The sequence below is a fragment of the Miniopterus schreibersii genome, assembly GCF_964146895.1.
Source record: "Miniopterus schreibersii genome assembly, chromosome: 13".
NCBI classification, from domain to species: Eukaryota; Metazoa; Chordata; class Mammalia; order Chiroptera; family Miniopteridae; genus Miniopterus; species Miniopterus schreibersii.
The window spans coordinates 46,590,618-46,608,721 of NC_138113.1; positions in this window are offsets into that span (position 1 = coordinate 46,590,618).

Sequence of the window (18,104 nt, forward strand, 5' to 3'; positions counted from 1 at the left end):
GAATCTGAAATTAAAATGTATACACAAAAATAAGTCAACTTCAGAATTTCTCTGAGGGTTCAATATGGCAATGGTGTAAAACAGTTAGTGCATTATACACAAAGTGGTTGATAAATGACATAATTTTTGCCCAAGCTCCCAAAGTGAACCTTCTCTACAAAAGTCTACCTTCTGTTCACTGGTACACTGGATATTCCAAAAAAATAGTTAATTAATTATAGTCAATGACATCACTCTGGAAATAGATTGTTTCTAAAATAACTAGTAAATACTTGATATCAGTCATTTGTGATAATACACAAATAAACTAATAAGGAATAGAATGATGAACTCATGTTGACTCTCTTGCACCTAAACACTAGTCCTGAACCTTTACAAACATACAGTTGTCTCATAAAGGCATATGAATCAGATTACATCATATTTCTCATTAGCTGCACTACAGAAACACATGATCAACTTCCAATTATTGGAATCAACATATAGACAGAGCACAGAACATATAATTAATTATGGAGCAAACTGTAAGTGCTATAAGTTGGCAATAAAAATACAAATAAGCCCAGCTGGCGTGGCTCAGTGGTTGAACATAAATCTATGAACCAGGAAGTCATGATTCAAATTCTTGGTGAGGGCACATGTCCGGGTTTCAGGCTCAATCCCCAGTAGGGGTTGTGCAGGTAACAGCCGATCAATGACTCTCTCTCTCTCCCCTCCCTCTCTGAAATCAATAAAAACATATTTTCAAAAAAAAAAAAAAAACAATTAAAAAATACAAATAAAAAGAGTTCAGAAGTGGTAGAGAGATAGAGTTGAAGTAAATAATTGGTAGTTTGCTTATCTTATAAAGTGAGTTACCTAGACACAGCCTGGTTGCTTGACAAAATGAGACCTAAAGGAACAATGAAATGATAAGGTGACAAAACTAATAAATTGCAGAAATATAAAAAGTGATCCTATTATTTAGAGAAAGGGAGGATATTCAGCAATAGTTAGAATAGTCAGTTTTTATCTCTCACATCAGGAGGTAAATAGGGACAACTAAAATTACTAATAAAAAAATAGATATATCACATATATAGACAGATGGAGGTAATCAACATAAGAAATAACATTCTGAATAACCCCGAATATACTATATAATTGTTTAAGTATGTAAATATTTTACTTTGAACACACCTATACATACATACACAAATACATGCAGATGTGCACACATATAACATGCATATATATGAAATGTTAGAAAAAGAAAGAAAAATGAAGGGATTGAAAATGGATGGAACAAGACTCAAATTTTCACCCCCCCCTGCTTAGGAGCTAGAGAATTTAAAACCAAAATATAATAATTTGTAATAATACTGAGGCAGATATTTACAATTATCTTAGTTGCAGAATTACTTGCTAAATTTTGCTAACTAACTTGTATTTACACTATCTAAAGTGGAAGTTATGATTATAAATTAATTTTCATGTAGGTCAGAAAACAGAGAGAATATGTGACATATTAAACAATAGCATTAATAATCAATTATTATTTTGATGTACACCAAAGTCTCGTAAATTTTATGACATAAAAATACAACCTAGTAAACTATTGGTTTTAGAAACAATGAGTAAACAGTGTGTGGACATGATCAAACTGAAATTCAAGTACAGAGTGATGAAGAACACTTGACTCATGGAAACTGAAAGCATGAAAAGTCTTATGGCAAAACTGTAGGTAAGGGGATGGGGAAGAATTCAGTCCAATTAAGCAAGCTATTACCTATCTTAAGGCTAAGACTATCACTTGCATATAAGGGATACAAATGAATATTTGTTGTTGTTTCTTATAATAGACTTTCTTTATATAGATGTAAAAATTATCTCCTACCCATATCATCCCCCTTGAAATAATGTATGCTAAGCAAATTGGAAAGTGAAGGAACATTAAGCAAGATAGAATAGGAAAACCTATTTTATTTCTAATCCACTGATAAACAGGCAAATAATATATATATTTGAGACATGCTGGTCAGCATTTGGCTTATGCCGACTTGGCAGTAATATCTCAACTATTCTGTATTTATGACAGTAGATAAAATGGCCTCATTTTAAAAGGTATGTTCCTGTTTCATTAAGATAAAGAATAGGCAACTGGGTCAAGTTTATTTTACTATAAGCAAAACAAGAAATATGCATCTCTAAAGCTTCTGAAATAGGGCTCTTAGGATGTGTGTGTATGGTGGAATGGGAGGTACTTGGCCAATTCAGGTGCTATGGAGAAGGTAGGGAGATAGGAAGGGTTGAAATTGAAAATATAAATAATGTTGGGTTGAGAAGGAAGCAAGAACCCCTTTATATATTGAGAGAAGGGAATAAAATAAAATATTTTTAAAAAAATATATATATTTTTAAATATATCTTTATTGATTTCAGAGAGAGGAAAGGAGAGGGAGAGAGAGATAGAAACATCAATGATGAGAGTCATTGATTGAGCCCACAACCCAGGCATACGCCCTGACCGGGAATCGAACCCCGATCTCCTGGATCCTAGGTCAATGCTCAACCACTGAGCCACGCCCGGCTGGACGAATACTTTTAAGGCATATAGCAATGAAGATGGAAAAACTCAGTGTTGACAGAATTGATTGCCATAGTCAAGTAAAAGATTGGATAGCATATGGAAAACATATAGATTTGGGGCATAATTAATCCTGGAATTAAATAGCGATTGTTATAAGAGAGCACAAAAAGTCCCCAAACACTTAAGAGAGGGGATAACAGAGGAGCAGAATAATTGCCTGTTCATGTTAAATAGCAAGCATTTGAAATGAGATAAGACTGTTAGCGTTAGATCTAAATGACAAAATAATCAGGTAAAATTTGATTTGAAAATTACATTAAAGTAAAAATTTTAATTGTTCTTTTAAATCTGAAAGGAAGACTTACAGTCTTCCAAATAAAACTTTTGGTGTGTCTGGATCTGGAAGCAGATGCAATAAAGTTTTATCAAAAAATAGTTGGGCACTTAGTGAAGAAATGATGACTGAGCCTAGGCTTTGCCACAAGTAATCTAAACTGTGGTTTTGTTACTGGAGGAAGACCAGTCTGTAAATTGGTTCTCCCATGATTGCGGGAAAAGAATTTCAGGGGCACACATGTAGGAGGATTTTAAGGGATGATGGTAAGATTAACTGGCACAGCCTTGAAAAGGCTGCCGCACTCGATGAGGCACTTCCCTGGCTCTCAGCTGGTAGATGGCATTCACTGGTATACCACCCCAGGGTCTCATCCACACCAGGTGGTTCTGCTCTGTCTGGCTGGAGAAGTCTAGCTTCTGGGGCCATAGCCCTGCACTTGGACCACCAGGCCTAGGAGGCTCAATAGAGCCCAGAGCTGCATCACCCCAGCACTTGTGGCTGACCTTGGGCAAGTTGCTTAACTTCCCTGTGCCTCATTCCCTAACAGCACGTTCACCACCAAGGCTGGGTGGCACCTAAGCTGCGATTGGCACTGGCTGATAAAGAGTCTGGGGCCTTTGTTAAGCTTCCCGATATTTCCTTAGGCTTGGCAGAAAGCAGGCTTTATTTCAAACTATCCAGTTTCTTTCTTGACTTTTCCCCGGGCATGTGTCCTTATTCTAGCCAATCTTTTCCCCAGATTTTCCAGGTTTGTCTCCTCCTTTTTGTGGTCACCGTTTTGGCATCTCCTGTGCATGCCTTAGTAAAGGAACTTCCCCGTGACATCTCTCCCTGCCCCCTTAGTGGGGTAGCCTCCCCCTTGACTCTAAAGTCTCTTTCATGCCTACTCGGATGCCCAGAGTGACTGTAAAACTGTGCTCTCCTAGTTAATCTGGCTGGTTTCCCATTTGCTCCCTTCCTTTTTGTTAATATCTAACTACCTACTACCTACCTTAACAGTTTAAAACTATGATTTAAATTGGTTTGGTTTAAATCAAATCCATCCTAGATCCTGCTGCTTACGCCTGCACACTTACATAAGGATTCCTGTAAAATAGGTAGTAATACCAAACATTAGTGGTCGTAACTAGGAAACAGTGCTATAAATCAACCCCCATGGTGAGAAGCAGAGTATTTCCCCAGTGACCATGAAGATGGATGTGTTAGTTGCAGGTACAATAAAATAACAGTATGAATATTTGATAGATCTAAACGATGCCTTCAGCCTAACTTCAGAAAACATTTGACCAGCTTCTCACAAACCACAGCCTGATTTGCAGGACAAGAGCCTGAACATCTTCCATTGTACCCCCCCCCCCTTTTTTTTTACATTATTTCAATAAATTTGTATTGAAAAATTTGCTTTAAAATGTTGCTCAGAAATGCCCAGGTGAGTACATGAGAGCCCTGTACCCAAGGAGGAGAAGAGACACATGTACTGACAATTACTGGTACAAAGATAGGAGTCTGTCCCCAGGGTTAGGGAAGCACAGAAGAGCAGCACCTTGCCTGACCCGAGGTAGCCAGGGAAGCTTCCTAGAGAAGCCGGTAATTGAATTGAGTCTTTAAGGACACATAAAACTTAGACAGCTAAAAAATCAGGGAAGTGTGTTTTTGGCAGAGGGAAGATGAACAGATGTATAAATTTAAGACACAGCTTAATGTGTGGAAGCAATAATTTGTTATCAGGGCCACTTGAGTGTTGTGTAGCTTCCAGGAAATAAGGTGGGAAAGGTTACATAACAGCCTCATAGGTTACCTGAGGCATTATCTTAAGCAAGTGGAATTCAAACTTTAAAAAAAAAAATGTTAATAGCTTTATAGAGTTATAATTAACATACAACAAACTGCGTATATTTAAATTGTCTAATTTCATAAGTTCTGACATAGTGTATGCTCATTAAATGGTAATCACAATGAAGCTGCATGAACATAGCCAATACCTATGAAATTTCCTCTTGTCCTTCAGTTAAACCTCTTTCCCACCTGTCCCCACTCTCCCATCTTCAAGCAACCACTGATCTGCTTTCTTTTCACTGTTAATTAAATTTCCATTTTCTAGAGTTTTATACAATGGAATTCTACAGTATGTATTACTTTGTCTGGCTGCTTTTATTTAACATAATTATTTTGAAATTCATCTATGTGTTGTTGTGGGTATCAAGCACATTCCTTTTTATTGCTGGAAAGTATTTCATTAAATGGATATACCAGATTACCCATTTACCTGATGATAGAAATTGGAATTGTTTTCAATTTCTGGCTATTACAAATAAAGCTATGAACACTCATGTAGAGGTGATTGTATGGACATACATTTTTTTCTTTTCTTGAGTAAATAGCTAAGGCATCAATGGCTGGATAGTGTAGTGAATTATGTGTTCACCTTTTTGTTTTTTTTAGAAAACTTCCATACCGTCACCAAATTTTGTTGTACCATTTTTTATTCTCTTTAGCAATATGAGAAATCCAGTTCCTCAACATCCTTACTGTGGGAACTAAAAGAATATTAATACTTGTCCTCCCACCCTCTAAGTTCTTCTGGCGAGGCTGGTAATCAAACTGTTAGAGACAGATTAACAGGAGAATAGCAAAGTTTTAACACATGCTCATGGGGAATTCACACAGTCATGAAACTTCCCAAGACAGTGAGGCTATTGCAGGTGGAAATGGTGTCCTTTCATGAAGTCACAAGGAAAGCATTCCAGGACACTCATGTATAGGAGTATGTGGTGTGGTTTCGTGGTAAGATTCAGCATAGAAGCAAAATCTAAAGACCTCCCCTGGGTTCCCAGTGTCCCCATCTTTGTACGCCCAGACATGGAAAAAGTCCAATCTTGTCTTCATCAATCCCAGTGCAAAGGCCAGTTTCCAAAAGGCCTGTGCTATTGGTTCAGTCCATTCCAGTCTTTGTCACCATCCAGCTAGCTTAGTCTCTATTCCTGGCTACTCTGTGGCTGGCTATGCCCAGGCCCACCTTTGGAGTCTGTGTGGCTACTGGCAATGTGGCTGCTAGACCCACATGGCTGCTATGGGGAGAAAACATGCAAGCAAACAGGGTGAGCGAATGTTACTGCGGGTGGGGATGAGGAGGGGGGTTGCCTCAGGCTTGGGAAGGACTAGGTGCTTCTTCAAACTAACCAATCAACTTCTCAAGCTTTTGAGGGCTTCTGCTGGATCGTTCTCCTAACCAGCCTATTTCCTAGATCTTATGGTGTTGCGTCCCTTATCCAATCCAATCCTTTTCGCGGGCTAGACAGATAGGCCTTCATGGTTCCCATTTTAGCTTCTACTGGGCACACCTTATTGTAGAAGCACCTCGCCCTGTGCCGTCTTTGCTTCTACTGGGCCTGGGCCCAGCTGAGGAATTTCCCCTTTATTGTTCTATCCCTCCCCCCAGTCATCTGTTGGGAAGGGCCCTGCAGTTTTTTGGGGAGCATGTAAAGCTTTAACTTCCTACTGAAGCAAGTTGGCGTATTGTCCTACTTAGCAGCCTGGTTTGTTAGGCTTGATGTCTGATCCCCTTTGCTCCCTTCCTTTTTTCATATCTAGCTATCTACACTGACGAAGGCATCATTAGGTATAAAAGATGTTTTTAGACAAAGGAGAAAAGGGGAATGGGGTATTAGATTTTAGGAATGAGAATGGGCGAGAAAAAGCTGAACACACATGGCAGGAAAATACTCTCCAGGCAACTCAGAAACAATGGGACACTGGGGGTATCTAGCTAACAGGCATTTGCCTGAAGTTCTTTTATTTACCATATTTAATTCAAATTAGGCTAAAGGGAACAAACATCCTAGGATCTCCTTCCTTAGGCAGGTTTCTTGGTCTGAATCCCTTGGGCAGGAAAGGGGTGGGGGTGGTCAAAGGTTCTTTTTGAATCTTTTTTCCTTCATAAACAACTTAAATTTAATATTTCCAAAAGTCAGTTTCATGGTGGCAGAACTTCGGTTACCAAAGTTCATTACAGAAAACAATCTATACTTTAAATCCTACATACAAAAATTTGAGTGAAAAGAGAAAAAGGTGAGGTAGAGCCCTCAGGGTCTGAATCATCACATCTGAGATTAATGGTCTCCACAAACACTTCTGGGTAATGCATTGCCTATCTAGCTCTCCAAGGCTAGAAAGGGTTGACATTGGAAAAGAAAAGTGGGCCTGACTCAAAAATCTGGGTCTAAGTGCATTTTTGGAGACAACACATTTTGAAAACTATTTCTGAGGTTGAACAAGTTTTTGGATAAGAATATCTTATTGGGCTTTTGCCATATTTCAGTATATATTGACATTTTTTGGGTGGCAGGCTCTATAAAAAGTAAATAAGATTGATTTTTAAGTGACTCGTTTCTTGTGCCAGGACTATTATGTATACACCTAACTATGTTTAATGGTGGAAATATATTGTCATTGGTATTGTAAGTGAAACCTTTTATGGGGAGAATTAGAGAAAAAAATAACAATTAAAAAAACAACTCTGCCAACTTTTCTGACCCTCATCATTTATTGTAACAGGCTCATCACTAGTTTTCTACTTCAAACATTTTAAAATTAAAAATTGAAGGGACCCAAATCCTGCCACCCAGAATCTGCTTTTTGGGTTATTGATTATAAGCTGTTAGTTAAGAAACAAAAGACTCAAAGAATCTTTCACCCTCTCCCCTTTCCTGTCCAAGAGATTCAGACAGAGAAACTTGCTTTAGGAAGGAGAGCCAAGGATGCTGCCTTAGCCTAATTTAAATTAAGAATGGTAAACACGAGGAGTTCAGGCAGGTGCCTGTTAGCTAGATGGCCCCTGTATCCCATTGTTTCCTGCCATGTGTGCTCAGCTCTTCCACAGCTACCTGTAAATCGCTCATTCTCACTCCTGAAATCAGGTACCCTGGTACATGTCACGTCCCCATGACTCCTTCCCACCAGGCTGAGTGGGAACAGTGGGGGATTGGAAAAAAGACAAAGAGAGAGAGAAAGTGGGATCAGGAGGTTCACCACATGCTGATGGCATACAGGCGACCCTAAACAGGCTTTGCAGCTTTATTTTACGCAGCACTCGTTTATCTCTAAATCATTCATGGGACAGCATATCATTGTTCTTGTTCTGCCTCAGTTCCCCTAGGTCGCCCCCAAGCGAGGGCAAACCTGTTTGATCGCATCCAGGAATGTTTTAGTCAGAGTTTCCAATTATCGGGGAAAGAGGCTTGGCCCTTTGCCTCACCTCTGGGTCTGGGAGGGCTTTGCCAACTTACAGCCCACTCCACACATCTGAGTAGCCAATTCCCAGAGGAAATGAGTCTTGACTTGTGGTTGCGCCTCTGGGTCTATAAGGGCCATGCCAGCTTTCAACCCATTCCCCACAGGTACAGCCTTTTCTCCTTTGTCAAAAATGTCTTCTCTGCCCAATGTTGCCTCACTGCCTTTGGAATTCTCATGGATTTATCAAGACTATTTGAATTCCCCATGCACAAGTATTAAAGTTTTATTTTCTCCTGTTAACCTGTCTCTGTTAATTTGATTAGCCCAACCAGAAGAACTTAGAAAGTAGGAGGAAAAGTATTAATATGTTTTTAGCTCCCACAAAATACACATCCAAACTTTGATAAGGTATCATAGAAGGGAATAAGAGAATAATTCTATATTATCTTCTTACCCCAGACACAAAGTAAGACAAGTTATTTTCTAAATGAATAAAAAATTCTGTCAAAATAGAGATGTACTAGTCAAAAATATTTAAAATGTGGATTTAGTTCCAAAGCCTGTTATTTGTATCTGGCAGTTAATCTGCCTGAATATTCACTTGCTTATCAATAAATGAGGTTAGTGGTTGTTATAGATATTTTTAAAATGATGTTTTGTAAAAGTATGTTTTAAATGACATATAAATTCATATAGTACAATTATAATATAGGTTATAGAGATCTAATTCATCAGAATGAAAATCTTTCTCAGTAGAAGTACATTTCAAATGTGATAAATAAAACATAAGACATACTCAAGAAGTATTTTTTTGGTTCAATTTTTAATCTTCATTTAGAGTTCCATCCATCTTCAAGATTCATAACAAAGCCTATCTTTTCCAAGATGCCTTCCCACATTTCTCCATACTTAATTGCTCTTTTTCTCTATTATACTTTTATAACTCTAAAATGATAGTGCCTATAAAAGTAGAGCTCAACTGCTACTAATCATTGGGGAAATGCAAATCAAAACCACAATGAGCTATCACCTCAAAAGAAGAAATGACAAGTGTTGGTGAGGATGTGGAGGAATTGGAAATCTTGTACCCTGGTGGTGGAAGTGTGAAACCATGTGGCCACTATGAAAAACAGTATGGAGGCTCCTTAAAATGTAAAAACAGAACTACAGTATGATCCAGCAATGCCAATTCTGGATATTTATGGAAAAGAATTTAAATCGGGACCTCGAAGATATATTAGTACTCCTGTTAACTATTCACACTATTAAGATGTGGAAAGAACTTAAATGTCTATCTATGTCTGAATGCATAAAACAAATGTAGTATATACATAAAAGGGAATATTATTCATCCTTTAAAAAGAAGGAAATTCTGCCATATGCAACAACATAGATGAGCCTGTAGGATATTATTTTAAGTGAAATAAGCCAGTCACAGAAGGACAAGTACTGCATGATCTCACCTATAAGACGTATCTAAAATACTCAACTCAGAATCAAAGAGTGAAACGATGGTTACTAGAGGCTGGGGTGGAGGGATTGGGGAGTGGAGAAATGGAGTGTTGCTAACCAATGGGTTAAACCTTTCAATTATACAAGATGAATAAGTTTTGGGGACCTGTTGTGCAACACTGAGCCTATAGTTAAAAATAGTGTATTGCCACTTAAACTTTTGTTAAGCGGTTAGATCTCATGTTGTGTCCTCATCGAAATAAAATAAAAAGTTAGAAGAAACTCTACCTTATCTAAGAAGTATTTGTGAAATAGAATATTTTTTCTTAGATTATGAGTCTTGAGACTTGGGCCAGAAATTCTTCAACTCCCCCACCATCACCACCGTGGCCCCAACACCTAGCAGTATATTCTATGTATTAAGTAGTCAGCGGATATATATTTAATTGAATACAAAAAATAAACTTGTATTGCCTGTATGCATTCTAGTGGGAAATAAATGCACACTTTATATTAAGGCTTTATAAAAGTTGGCAGGGAAGGTAATTTTATATATAGTTCTATAGACATTGTGCTGTTTTAGTGCAAAGTACAGATGACCACTGAGGCTCAAGCTAGCCTAGAGAGACTGAGACTAAACTAAGTCTTGAGGATTATTGGGATAGAGAAAGACAGGACTTACAGACAAGGAGAACATAGAATCTTTCTTTAGTGAAGGAAAGATGAAGGGAACTTAGTACATAAAATAAACATCCCCGGCCTCAGTCCACAGCATAGTTGGCTTTAGAATCACTATTTGAACTGTGCCCGTGTGGCACTGCCTTGGCCCTGGCAGATGTCTGAGTAGTAACAGCACTCTGGGGAGTAGTGTCTTTAGTCGAAAAAAGGTGAAGAAAAAAAGCTACTGTAAGTCATGAGTTTCTGTACCCTACAGCTTCTCCAAAGGCAAGAAAATGTTACAGGAGGCCCTTAGTTAGGTATTAATGCAAAGGAAGGGAGCAGACATCTGATTAAGCCAGATTAACTAAGAAGGGACAGTTTCTCCCCAGGGAGTAGCCAGCATCGCTCCGTTAAACAGATTAATATCCGAGGGGACCCGTTTTCCAATCTCCACGGGGAACAACAGGCACCCAAACAAGGAGGGGAAAGTTTTTTCACTAAGTGCAAGCTCAGTAGAAGCCAAATGACAAAGCAGAACTCTGAGGCCTATGCAGTAGGAAGCAAAATGACAACCATAAAGGAGAGGAGACTACCCTGGGAAAATCTGGGAAGAAGACCGGATAGGATAAGGGCTCCAAAGGCTGGAAGATCTAGAAAAGAGATTGGATGAGGGAAGTATTAGCACAGCCTGGGAAAAGCCATGAAAGAGATCGGTTAGTTTGAAAGAAAGTCTGCCCCTTCCCAAACCCAAGGAAATATAATTAAAGGTTAACAAAGGCCTGTCACCAGAGGGCAGCATGTGGCCCGGGCACCATGGAGCCTTGGCAGCAGGTGTACAGATGGGGATATGAGGCACAGAGAAGTTAAGTAACTTGCCCAAGGCCACACAATAGGAATTTTGATGCCAGCTGGGGGCAGATACTGAGCTAGATTACTGGAGCCTTGGTGCCAGGTGATGGCAACTGCAGCTCTGGGCCCTGACCCTCCTGGGCCTGGTGGACACAAATGTGGGCCTGTGGCCCTGGAAGCCTGATTTCTTCCACAGCGAGAAGGAGCTGAACCACCTGGTCGTGGATGAGACAACGGGGGTGGTGTTTCTGGGAGCAGACCGACAACTCGACAAGCTTCTGCTGCTAGACCCACCGAGAAAGTGCCTAGTCGAGTGCGGCAGCCTTTTCAAGGACTTCTGTGCCCTGCATGCCCTTTCTTTTCTCGGGCCGTACTTTTGTGCCCTAATACATCTCGCCACTATTGCTCAAATCCTCCCTCGTGAGTGTCCCTACAACGGTTTTAGGACATCACGACTAGAACCTATTTCCAGGCCCGTCCACCTCCGGTAACAGAACCAATGCTTTGCCAATTCTTTTTATCCTATGTCCTTCTTGGGTTTCATATTGTGCCATCTCCTCCCTCAGCAACACTTATTTTTAGTACTTATAATAGTAACTACCTTCACCTTTTTCTCTTCCCGTATCCCTACCTTTTAGAAATATTTCTAGTTCTGTATGCCTATTCATGTGTCCACCGGCAGATCCAAAAGAATGTGAAAAGGCCAGAGCCAGCCATCGAGAGGATTAATTAAGCACAATGAATTTTCACGCAAATGGTCTTTAATCTAGATGTGGGTGCTCTTTCAAAATACCCTACCGTCTAGTTTCTTTGGCAAAAGTAAAGCTGAGAATGGAAGTCATCACCCTGAGCAGTTTTGTAAATAGCTTTCTTTTGTGGCTACATTTGTCTGTGACATCTATCAGAAAACAGTAGGAGAAATATACTGCAGGAGGAACAGGAGGAATCCTGCGAGAAGCTCAATGCACAACCTCACAACCGAGACCTCTTCTGCCTTTGGGAGAGTCTTTTCCGAATCTTGCAACCTGCAGCGCAAAGTTAAAGCTTGTAAGCCGGGGCCTCTTCAGATGAGAGAGAGAGAGAGGGTGAGACCAGGCTAAGGAAACGGATACAAAGGCAGGTGGAGATTAGGAATGTTGTCTTCAGAGCCCTTCATCCCAGTCTGGTTTCCCTCAGTTTTCACACTGCCAGGCAGTGAGTAAGGGGAAAGGATTCCTGTCTTAGGCAGCTGGGGAATACTGTAGACTGGGTGGCTTAAATAAGAGAAATTTATTTTCACACAATTCTGAAGGCTGGAAAATCCAACATTAATACGCCAATAACCAGCTGGTAGAATGTGGGTTCTTGACTTTGAGCAGGAAAGATTTCACAGCATGAGTCCAGGAGACTATGAGGGTACATTTATTAAAGCTGGGGGCAGTGAAACAAGGAAGGGCTCAGCACAGAAGATGCCTAGGCTGGGCTGCCTTAGCTCACTGGGAAGTCAGAGAAAAGGGGACCTGGGAGACAGGTTCATGGGTGAGCCTGGGACAAGCTGCCGCTGCCCATTGCTCCCCTGACTGCAAGATTCGGGGTCTCTTAGAGTTTAGAAAGTGCTTGCCTGTGGGGGAAATAGGGGGAAAGGGAATGGTGTGGGCATGCTCCCCAGAGGGAGAGTGCAGTGCATGCTGGGTCCTTTGTCTTGAGGTTTTTATCTCATCCTTGAAGGTGGGAATCTTGAAGGAGTTCTCAGGGGAGGAGTTCAGCAGAATATTCATCAGTTTTCCAAGTGTGCTTTTTCAGGGTTTTGGTCTCTACTGATTGATCAGTGCCAGGGCAGGAGATTCTTAGTCCTTACAGCTGGTCCTGGTGTCACCCACCAGGTTTTGCTGCTTTTCAGGGCCTGGAACAGAAATACAACTGAGGCCTAGATGTTACCTCTAGGGAGGTGACCTTCTGCATCTGGCTGTAAATTGCTTGGCCAGTTTGTTCAGCTATCTGTCGCAGTTTCCCTGTTCACTTGCCCTGGTTTACTGGCCTGTCTCACTGGTAAAAAGGATGGCTCTCTTCATGAATTGCAGATGGCCATCATTTTGCTGTGTCAGAGCAAGCTCTTTGGTGTCTGTGCTTATAAAAGCACTAATTCAATCACAAGAGCCTCACTCGTATGATCACATCTAAACCTAATTACCTTCCCAAAACTCCTTCCCTAAATACTCTCCCATTGTCATTATTTTTTTGACATGAAAAAAAAAAAAGGGGGGGGTGGATAGGATGGTACATATTTCAGTTCATAGCAATCCTGAACGTTATTAAAAAATGTGCAATTAGTGATACTGCCATTGACTAATCATTTGATATCAAGTAAATCCCTCAATCAGTCTGAAGTCCTGTTGGCTGCTCTGTGAAATGACAATGGAAACACATGCTTGCCTGCATGCTGCAGAATGTCAAAATAGCTCTACTTCCTCAGTCTTTCTGCAGGAGGCAATCAAAGCAGGCATTTAAATAATAATTAGGGATTATAAATGTCCTTTCAGACTCTTACAAGTGACTGGCTTTTTTAAAGGGTTGTTTGCATTTTTTTTTTATATTTTTCTGTCATGGTGCTTAATTTAATGGCAAGCTGGTAGTGACAACACCTGGAATCTGTTATCTATTAGCATCTATTACCATGTCAAGCTACCAGTTGATTTTCTACTTCTTCACTGACGCCAGCAGCTCCTGCTTTTGTGGCCTTCACAGAAGATTTATGGCGTTTCATTAGTGATGGAAACAAGTCACATGCCTCCTAGCTGCTCCCTGCCAGGGATGTTATTTAATATGTATCCAAGCCAAACTATCCTTCTAGGATGATGTCTAGGCTTTCCCCTGTTGGAACTATAGACATATATGGATAAATCCTCAAACATCTATGTGTGGGAAACAAGCTGGGAAAAGACAAACATGACAGAACTTGAAGCCCTTTGTGGAAGAGACAATGCCCTTTTTCTTATGCCTTTTCTTAGGATTTCACTCCTCTGACCATAGAATAGAAGCCCAGCACCATAGGCTTGGTACTAAATTTGCAAAACGGCTTCCATTTACTTGTTATGGAAAACACCTAGGTCCTTTGAGCTTATTTCTTGAGTCAAAAAATGAAATAATACCTAAATTATAGATCATCAATATAGGAAATGTAATAATAAAGTTTACTCAGTATAATTTCTGTGTTCAATAAGTGGTAACTAATATTATTGTTATTTAATCATTGATGTTCTGTCACCACCACCATCATTATCCTCTCTGGAGGATTCATAAGCTCACAAGTCACATGTCAGGTCTAAAACATTGTGAGACATTACAATGTAGGGACCTAATATTTAAATTTGTGTGAAAGTTAAAAGCATGTGATTGAAATAAATGAGACTGGCATTTTCACCTCAGAGTAATAGCTTAACTTTCTGGGTTTAAACCTTTATTTTATAAGAAAAAAGCCATCTAAACATGAATACCCAATGCCCCACTTTTTGAGGGATGTTATTATTTACGTACAGAGAACTGTCTTAAAGGCAAAGTCAGCCTGGCCAGCGTGGCTCAGCAGTTGAGCATCGACCTATGATCCAGGAGATCATGGTTAAATTCCCTGTCAGGCACATGCCTGGGTTGCGGGCTTGCTCCCCAGTAGGGGGCTTATAGGAGGCAGCGGATCAATGACTCTCTCATCATTGATGTTTCTATCTCTCTCCCTCTCCTTTCCTCTCTCTGAAGTCAATAAAGATATATTTTTAAATAATTTAAATTATTGTATGCCCTCATTTATTAATAGACCACAATATGGTGTCATATAGACTATATTAATTTATTTTGCTAAAATTTAAATCATAGGCAAACCTTCTATAGACTATGCAAAAAAAAAAAAAAAAAAAAAGCTGCATTTGAACTAGCATAGTATTAGGAATTGCTACAGGGAATGAAAATAGAGAAATTTTCATCAAGACCAGTTTACTCCCCAACAAATATGAAGCTATCAAGCCATACTGTTTTAGAATAAAGTAGACATTTACAAACTTTTTTCTAGTTTATTTTCTTTATCCATAGGTAATGTTTCTTGAGTTATCTAAAAGATTAGCCTCTACCCAATTTCTAAGGCCAGTACTGAGGCAATTAAGCCCTTCAGAACCTAATTCTAAGGTATTCAACACTGTTACCTTTTACTTATCACTTGGCTCTGACTTATAAGCACAGAGGTTCTGATTACCATGCCTTGCCTTGCTCCTGGAACTTGAACTTTAGTTCTGGCTCTGTTTTTTTTTTTCATCAATTTTAGAGTGAGAGTAGGAGGGGGAGAGAGAGAGACAGGGGAGTTGGGGGTGGGAGAGAGAAACATGAATTTGTTATTTCACTTATTTATGGATTCATTGGATGACTCCTGTATGTGCCCTGACTGGGCATTGAACCCACAGCTTTGGTGTGTCAGGATGACACTCCAACCAACTGAGCTAGCCAGCCAGGGCCAGGGCTCTAGATCTTATAACTGCTTTTTTTTTCTTCCCTCAAATGCTTTAGATTCTGTCTTTAAAACTACACAACACAAATTTCTCTGAAGTATCCAGTTTCTGATGACCGTTGCCACTTGACCAGCTTACAAATTCTACAATGCCAACTTCTTACCACTATCTTGAATAATAAGGATTTTTGTTGTTTATTAGATATCTAGACATACCCACATCTTCTTGTAACTAGATCTCTGTATGGGTGTAAATGCTTTTGATTCTAACCTGGCCCAGTCTGCTGTGATTCATTGGACACCATCAGCCTCCTCCAGCTCCCAGTTTCTCTTTCATGTTTATGCGAGATTCCAATTTTCAACTCCTGCCAACCCACTCCATCCTCTTGCATTTCACAAGACCTCCACTTACATAGCCATGCTCTGAAATATGTGCTTCACATACATTTTCTGCTGAACTTTTTTTGAACAGAATTTTGGAATAGGTAGCTGTGATTTTGCAGGGAAAGTTGCGTTTGATTTGGGATAGGCTAAAGAAAAGGGAGTTATGCTATATCTTGGTTTTTAGTCCAGAGTAGAATTACTCTTTTCTAACTCCAGGTACCAGAATCACTGCCATTCCTACTTCACTACGTGGATGTATTTAACAGTGACATAGTGCTGAGAACATGATTCTAAGTTCCTTTTGCTGATAACATGATTCTGAGTCCTTTCTTGGCAACCTGTGATTATACTAATCACAGAGCGTGTCTTAATACTGTTTGGGATTTCGAACTCACGTTCCTATTCCTTTGAACAGGGTGGGTAATTAGTGAGTCAAGATGACTTATTATTTGTAAACTAAAGCATGGAGTAGTAGAGAATAATGACCTATTGATGACTTTTTTTTCTTAGATTCACTCTTATTATTGTCCCTTTGATCTTCTCTTATCCCCCATCTTAAGACCACAAGGTAATTGACTAGACCTTTTCTTCCCGACACTGACAAATTGAATTTAGCTTTGTCCTGGATGACTCCTCCAGAGGATTCTCAGAGCCAGCAACTGAGTGTTTGACAAAGGAATGAAAACATTAAAGGCAACTGTTTAAAGGGAAATGGAAGATTATTTTTCCATGTATGAATCCTTTAACTCTAAAAGTTTTATTCAGTATGGTTTTGCCATTTTATGTTCCTGAGGATTTAATCTGGCATTGCCCATATCAGAACACCTCCTACCTTTGGGTGTGTTCATATGGTCACCATGCCACAATTTAATATCCTGTGATAGCCATGTATAGAGTTCTTGGGAGGAGAAAATAAAAATTAAAGAGTTTTTAACATCAAGTAGATTATGTCCAGGGACTTACTTTGCTCGAGTATCTAGTGGGCTGATTTTGCTGGAGGTTCCTGCTGCCCAACTGAAATCAAGCATTTTTCTCATTGTTCCAGTTCAGTGTACATAGAAAAATGATAAAAATAAAAATACTACCTGAGATATATATTTTTTTACTCTTTCAATACCTTTCTTTCTAATTATGGCTACTTTTTTAACTTCTTACTTCCCATGAATGCCTAGATTGAGTCAAATTACTATGAAGCCTTGATATCAGCTAGTACCTATTCTATACCTTCTTGACAAACAGTGGGTTTTTATATACCACCTGACATCAGTGTGGAAAGAATCTTACATGTTTCACATACATACTGTGTCTGAATCACCTTTTAACTTACCATTCTTTCTAGGGTGACTAAACTACAGGATAGCAAGGCTGAATAGAAATCAGCTCTGTATGTCTCCTCCTTTATGATAGAATAAATTATTGTTCTCAAAATACCAATTCCCTATTGGAGTTGTGCACAAGCTCACCCTAATACTCTTGCCATGGTCTCCCCTGCCCTATGACTTGGTGCTTATTTAGCTATATCATTTGCTTTGACCAACATAACATTAATGGACATGATATCAGTAAACTCTTGAAATTTGCTTGTGTGGTTGAACTTATACTATTATTCTCTACTTGTCTTTTGCCATCAGAAAACCACCTTACATTACATCCAATCCAAGGATAATAAGTGATACCTGGAGTAGCCCTGGAAGAGAACCGGAGCTCAGAGTCAAACCCAGTTAAGCCCAGCCTAGGACATTTGAACCTGAGATCAGCAGACATATGCGATAGAGAAATAAATGCTTATTATTTACATCACAGATTTTCTGGTGGTTTATTTTGTAGCATTATATTTCTCTTTTTTTTCTTTCAAAGATTCTTTATTGACTTACAGAGAGAGAAGAAGGGAGAGGTAGAGAAACATTGATATGAGAATGAAACCGATTGGCTGCCCCCTGCACAGCTCCCACAGGGGGTTGGGCCCACAACTGCAACTCAGGTACGTGCTCTGACCAGGAATCAAAGCAGCAACTCCTCAGTGCATGGGTCAATGCTCAACCAACTGAGCCACATCAGCCAGGGCTGTAGCATTATATTTGACTATATAGTTATTACAATGTTTAAAATATAGTAGGTACTTCAGTATTTTTTTTAACATAAACACAATAACT